Source organism: Oncorhynchus gorbuscha, linkage group LG13 (genome assembly GCF_021184085.1).
Source record: "Oncorhynchus gorbuscha isolate QuinsamMale2020 ecotype Even-year linkage group LG13, OgorEven_v1.0, whole genome shotgun sequence".
In the NCBI taxonomy this organism is placed as follows: domain Eukaryota; kingdom Metazoa; phylum Chordata; class Actinopteri; order Salmoniformes; family Salmonidae; genus Oncorhynchus; species Oncorhynchus gorbuscha.
In genome coordinates this window covers 31881480-31888351 of record NC_060185.1, presented here as the reverse complement: position 1 = coordinate 31888351, position 6872 = coordinate 31881480, and the positions used below count along the sequence as shown (strand labels likewise).

The window sequence follows — 6872 nt, the reverse complement described above, 5'->3', positions numbered from 1 at the left end:
ATATCATTAGAGTCAAGCCTTGAGAAACGGCAATATGATATTCTAGATTTAATGGTGTCCACTTAAATCTGTCTTGTCTGTTGATCAGGTCTGCGGTCTGATTTCACTGCCTGGTGGAGACAGAACGCTCCAAGCAAAACATACTGAAGAAGACATGGGGCAGCCACCAGCCACACCACTCTCCTCTGCTTTAACAAAGACTGTCTGTCTCTATCATGGGGAGACCGATTGATGATTTGAAGGCCTGGTAAGAAGACACCAATGCTGAGGGCACCCAGACTGAGACGCCAACATGAAAACCTGACGATACAGCAGCTCACCGACACTCAGTTTTTTCTACGTTGTTTACTTAAGCTATGACTGGTACTTTAACTCTCTCATTATTTCTTTCTTTCTCTCTCTTTCTTTCTCTCCCTCTCCATCTCAGCAGATGACTTGGCTGGTGGAGCTGTGGTCCGGTTTAATTGTGCAATTTCATCCACTCATGTTTACTTTACTGGCAACTTTCTTAGCATATTTCCCCCTGAACATTTCCTTCTCATAGTATCCTGCATTTCCTTCTCATAGTATCCTGCATTTCCTTCTCATAGTATCCTGCATTTCCTTCTCATAGTATAGTATCCTGCATTTCATAGTATCCTGCATTTCCTTCTCATAGTATCCTGCATTTCCTTCTCATAGTATCCTGCATTTCCTTCTCATAGTATCCTGCATTTCCTTCTCATAGTATCCTGCATTTCCTTCTCATAGTATCCTGCATTTCCTTCTCATAGTATCCTGCATTTCCTTCTCATAGTATCCTGCATTTCCTTCTCATAGTATCCTGCATTTCCTTCTCATAGTATCCTGCATTTCCTTCTCATAGTATCCTGCATTTCCTTCTCATAGTATCCTGCATTTCCTTCTCATAGTATCCTGCATTTCCTTCTCATAGTATCCTGCATTTCCTTCTCATAGTATCCTGCATTTCCTTCTCATAGTATCCTGCATTTCCTTCTCATAGTATCCTGCATTTCCTTCTCATAGTATCCTGCATTTCCTTCTCATAGTATCCTGCATTTCCTTCTCATAGTATCCTGCATTTCCTTCTCATAGTATCCTGCATTTCCTTCTCATAGTATCCTGCATTTCCTTCTCATAGTATCCTGCATTTCCTTCTCATAGTATCCTGCATTTCCTCAATAATAATGCTGTTTTATCTGCCTTTGTAATACACTTCCTGACTTGAAAGCAAGTACATAATAACGTCATCAAATGTTGTATTTGGCCCGTCATCCTCAGTATTGTAACACATGCCTTGAAGTTCATCTTGGAACTTGATCAGGGTGTTAAGAAAAAGAAAGTAGTTGTTTGCGTAAACATTTAGACAACTGTCTTCTTCAGCTGGAAAAACAGCTGGAAATGACTTGATCATGGGAGAGAGGAGGAATAGGGAAGGAGGAGTAGAGAGGAGGAGGGCTGGCGGCGTGGGCTAGTGGTTCGTGCTGAGTGTCAAGAAGAGAGCGGGAGACAGACAGAGAGGTGAAGGGAAAGCAGTGCTTTGAAGTAACGAGGGAAGGATAAGTGGGAGGCCAGTGGTTGGATCGGGGAGAGACGGAGGAAGAAAAAGGAGGAAAAGGAGGAAGCAACGTGGGAGAGGAAAGGCGATTGAGGGGGGTCGCGAGGGGGTCGCGAGGGTAATACAAATCATAATTCAATGATTTCTCCAGAAAAGTGCAGTTTGGGGGAATAAATGGAGGAAAGCAGCTGCTTGTAATAAAGACCGTTGAAAGTGTCAATTCTCTCCCTCCCTTCTAATTCAAACAGGTCCACTGTGGGAACAGCAGAGAAATAACACAGATGGACAGGTGCATTGTGGTCACTCAGCAGATGCACACGCACACCAGACATCAGAGTCATTTACATAATCTAATGTACTGCAGGGTTATTTCATAATAGTTGACATATGGATCAGGCTTAGGGTTAAAATACCTATACATGTTCCATGAGTTCATAAGATTCCCCCCCAAAAATCACAGGATTAAAAAAATGAAAACCTCAATATGAACATTGACCAGAAAAGTTACAACAAGTTTGCATTGAATGCTAGTATCAACATTGCTTGTTTTTCTAATAAGGCAAAGTCAGTCTGCAAGGCAAGAATGAGGCACAGAATATCCCAATAAAATAATTATGAAAAGATTGTCTCTGCATTAAAACTGACAGAGCTTTATTTTTCTCCTGTCTTGTATTGAGCCCTAGTCACGGTCAACAAAATGCTAACGTTCTCTTGGCACACATTGTATTGTAAATGTCAACTGTAATAGTGGTGATATGGAGTTATGTCATAGAGAGCCCTCTTCTGAACTGGTTGTGCTAAAAGTACACCACAAAGCTTATGAACGTGGTTGTTAAAAGATCAGTGCAGTCAAAATCGTGATTTTCCTGTGTTTTATATATATATATTCTCACACTATCCGGTTGGAATAATACTGTGAAATTGTGAAAATTATGAGAATGTCCTTTTGGTGTAAGAGCTGTTTGGGGTGGAGTTTTGGCCAGCCTAAATTAGTTAACAGACCAATAAGAAAGAGAGTTCCAAACCTCTCTGCCAATAACAGCTCGTTTTCAGTTTTCCCCTCCCCACTCAGACCACTCCCAGACAGACTTGTTTGAGAAATTGCTCTTCGCTAAGAAACTTTTTTTTCTACCATTTTGATTGAAAACAATCACAGTTAGGTACTTCATTGTTACCCCAAAATTGTAATATTTAAATAAAAACGTCTGCATTGGACCTTTCTGAAAGTAGAGCACAGTAAGAACAGCACTGTACAATATAAGAGTGGACAGGGGTTTCCTCCCCTTTAAAAAAAGAACGAAAAGAAAGGAAGGAAGGAAGAGGAGAAAAAGAAGATAGGGAGGCTCTTAACGTTTTCTGAATGGAGAGGTTTAGAAGTAAGATCAGTCTTTCATATTTAAACAATGGGCTCATGTCCACCCTGCTGAGCTCTCCATACTCCTCTCTCTCCCAATCTCCATCTGTGTCTCTATCGGTCTGCGAGCAGAAACACACTGCACATCCTGCTCAACACTAAAGCCCAGCCAAGAGTTCACTTTCTGCTCCTCCACACCTCTCCTCTCCTTCACACCAGAACTATTCCCAGAGCATACATTAACAGCCATTCATATACTCAAATAACATGTGGACACAAACAGACAACCCAACACTTCTCCCTTTAAACTCGCTCGCTCGCACGCACGCACACACACACACGGCCCCCCTGGCCCTGAGCAGGGCAGTTAACCCATCTTTACCGGGCGCCGAAGACGTGGATGTCGATTAAGGCAACGCCCCGTACCTCTCTGATTCAGAGGGTTAAATGCGGAAGGCACATTTCAGTTGAAGGCATTCAGTTGTACAACTGACTAGGTCTCCCCTTTCCCTTTATATAAAGGGTCATTTCAGAACAGTAACGCTGAACATTATCCTGCTTTCTCTTCCTGTACAGATTCGGAGTGTCAGAGGAAACACATTCTTTCTTGTTTTAACGGTGCACAAAAAGGAAAGTGTGAGATTGAACTAATGAATGAGAGAGAGAATGAGCAGGAGAGATGTATATTCCCACCATTGACATCCACTTCAAATGGGCTGTTACCTCTTGTCTATGGGACTTCACATGTCTGTGAGCCAACCTCATACTGCCATGATAAATAGAAGATTGAAATTGTCCACTGCCCCTGTCATTTAAACTAGTTTATTTTGTTATTACAAAACAGCTGGAGACTATTTTCTAAATTAACTTTGGAGACAAGTGTGGATTTTTGTGTTCCACGTAGGCTGGAAACAAGCTATCTTAAAGTGTGTTTGTGGTATGAATACACACACAGCCTTCGTCTGAGTATCATCATCATCAGCTCACAAACCCCGTCCAGAGAAATGGGTCAAACATCTTCAGGCTATAGCTTTCACCCTCTCAGAGCCCAGCCACTGTTTATCTGTTTAGGGAAACACTGAGAAATACATCAGTCCTGGTGTGCAACCAAACACGTCACTAAACATTGCGGCTTCGGGTGAAAAATAAAAGACCTAACTCACATAGAGTGTTTATAAGTTTCTTTGGAACCAGAGGTATTGCCTTACGTCTTGTCTTACAAGCCCCATCAACATGTACATTTGTATATTCTGTTGAATTCAAGAAGATCACCAGCTTGACTTTTCCTTATGAAGATAATGTCATTGGTCTGAACCACACAAAGCCTCTTTGAGGGCAGTAAAAAAGGAACATTTACACAAAATATTAAGATAAAAGCAGAAAATGTTAATATCACATGTTATCAACAAAATTGTAAGACATCCCATAACCATGAAATAAGTTTAACACAGGACTATTGTCCCCTCAAAATAAAAATAAAAATGTGTGTAGACGTCTGTATCTGCTTGTATCTACGTGTGTACGTGTGTACGTGTGTGCGTGTGTGCGTGTGCGTGTGCGTGTGCGTGTGCGTGTGCGTGTGTGTGTACGTGTGTACGTGTGTGTGTGTGTGTGTGTACGTGTGTGTACGTGTGTACGTGTGTACGTGTGTGTTTGGTTGGTTGATTGCTGTGTAGCTAAAGTGTTGCGTCCCCATGCTGGGTTCAGTCCTGAGGTAAGCACCAGTTTCACTTTGCTTTGGTTCAAAATCTAAAGAAAGAGAAAGAAAATATGGGACAGAAAAACACACCTTGATATGCTCATTATGTTACAGAATAAAGCCCTTCAATTAATGTGGTACATTAATACAATCCCACAATACTAGGGCTTACTGTCTCAGTCTCCAAGCTAAGTTTTTAAGATTCACTAAGTCTATCACAGTGCATTCATGGCTTTAGTCTTCACATTAACCTACTGAGGTTGGCATTGGCACTATAGTGGTCAACAAACTCCAATCTGACACAAGGTCCGACAACGTAGAAAAAGAAAAAGCCAGCATGCTCCTTGGAATATATATATTTTTTAAATTGCAAAAAAATAAGTGCCTTCAACCCCAAAACCATAAGTGCTCATTGTTTTCTAAAGGAACTGGGTGGTTGATATTGAGACCTGCTACTGTACTGTATTGTGCCATGTTTGATAGCCTGCTAGCAGAGAGGCAGGTAAGCATGGAAGGGCAGATGGTAGGACTCGGCTCGGCAGTGCACGGATGTCTTGTCATGGTGTGGATCAGAGGGGCTGGATGGCAGGCATGAAATGGGCCGTCAGGCCGACAGACAGTGTGAATTGTCAGGGAGAATGTGAGATTTCACAGGGATTATTGGAAGACTGGGAGGCCAGCAGCTGGGCTGTGCTGTTCACCCACACCGACGGCCCGGCCTGCCGCCGCACCACGAGCAGAGCCCTGTCAGAGGCAGCTAGCGCCCAGCTCTCATGTTCACAACGTCGTCACATTAGCAGCTCCCAGTCCCTGTGTGTGTGTGTGTGTGTGTGTGTGTGTGTGTGTGTGTGTGTGTGTGTGTGTGTGTGTGTGTGTGTGTGTGTGTGTGTGTGTGTGTGTGTGTGTGTGTGTGTGTGTGTGTGTGTGTGTGTGTGTGTGTGTGTGTGTGTGTGTGTGTGTGTGTGTTAAGGCAGCAGCGGAGCAGTCACTTTGGCCTGTCAATGACAGCACGGCCCTCTGTCTCTCAGACTGAGTTGAGACTACATGGGGCTGGTCAAAAGGTTTTTAAAGTGGTTATTTATCTGCAGTATGGGACAATTGTCAGTCCTGATTCTTCATCTGTGTTAGAGGGAATTGCTGCTATTGATAGTGACTGATTGCTGGTAATTGACTCTAGCCTCTCGGCACTGACTTGGGTGGCCTCTCTGTGCTCTCCTCTTGTGAGTTGTACAGCTGCACCCACCGTTGTAAATATTACACAATGTCACAGGCAACACCCATGCTTAGTCTACACTCCACACCACTGGATGATGAAGCCATGGAGAAGGATTGGCTGGGTATGCACCATGGGTATGTTGGGTATGCACCATGGGTATGTTGGGTATGCACCGTGATGCGTCCCAGTTGTGAGATCACAGGGTTGTGCTCCTCGCTACTTTTCAATAACAATTTGAAGGCACTGGGATGCAAGTCAAAAGAGAGGTTATGGGTTTAAAGGGTTATGGCACTGGGTGTAAGAGTCAGTAAGCTACTATTATTTAATATGAGTCTCTCTGTACACAACATCATGATCATGAAGTACGTAAAAACGGTGGAAAAACAAAGCATAGATCACTTGACTTAAATGGCGGAGCGAATGCTGTCTTCCGTTATTCACTCCCTCATGATTAGGACATCTGGAGCATGGGGTACAACTGAATAGGAAGATACAGAGGACATCCAGTACCCCAAAAACTAAATGAAGTGTTCCAATCACTTGCAAATCCCAAAGGTTTGGCTTTTTCTTTTGTGCAGCGTTCCTTTCAGTTCTGGACAGGAGCCCTGAATCATGTCCATATGTGCTTTTTTCCATTTTATATACATTTACAACAGTAATAGTACAATAGTACATTTAGTACACAGGTTTAGGGTCTGATTGCAACACTTTCTTGCAACAGTTTCTTTGGTTTTTCATAACGCACAAAAAAATAAATAAAAACAATTGCTTTTTGGTTCTCAATTTGTTTTTGGCTCGGTGGTAAAAAAAAAAACTTGTTTACTTGTATTCCTTGGTCAAAATATAATAGAAATAGCACAGTTCTTCTAGGAAGGTTTTTGAAATGCATATAATGCAAACTTTGGAAAGTAAGGCACTTATAGGAGTCTACACAGTTTGTGGGCATTCTTTAGGCCAGGTATTGGCCTTAGTCTGAGGTGCAGATACTGATGAAGTTGAGGTGAATGATATTAGAATACTGTAAGTTAAGTTGTGTGCCCACAGG

General features: G+C 42.5%; 1 protein-coding gene across 4 annotated transcripts in view; it reads right to left on the bottom strand.

Annotated features, from left to right (window-relative positions):
- Positions 1-695: 695 nt before the first annotated feature.
- LOC123992724 (hypermethylated in cancer 1 protein-like) overlaps positions 696-6872 on the bottom strand; it is an 18544-nt gene continuing 12367 nt past the window's right edge. For all 4 annotated transcript variants that reach the window (XM_046294179.1, XM_046294182.1, XM_046294183.1 and 1 more), the window contains exon 2: positions 696-6872. This exon is cut by the window's right edge. The gene's annotated coding sequence lies outside the window, so the exon portion shown is untranslated.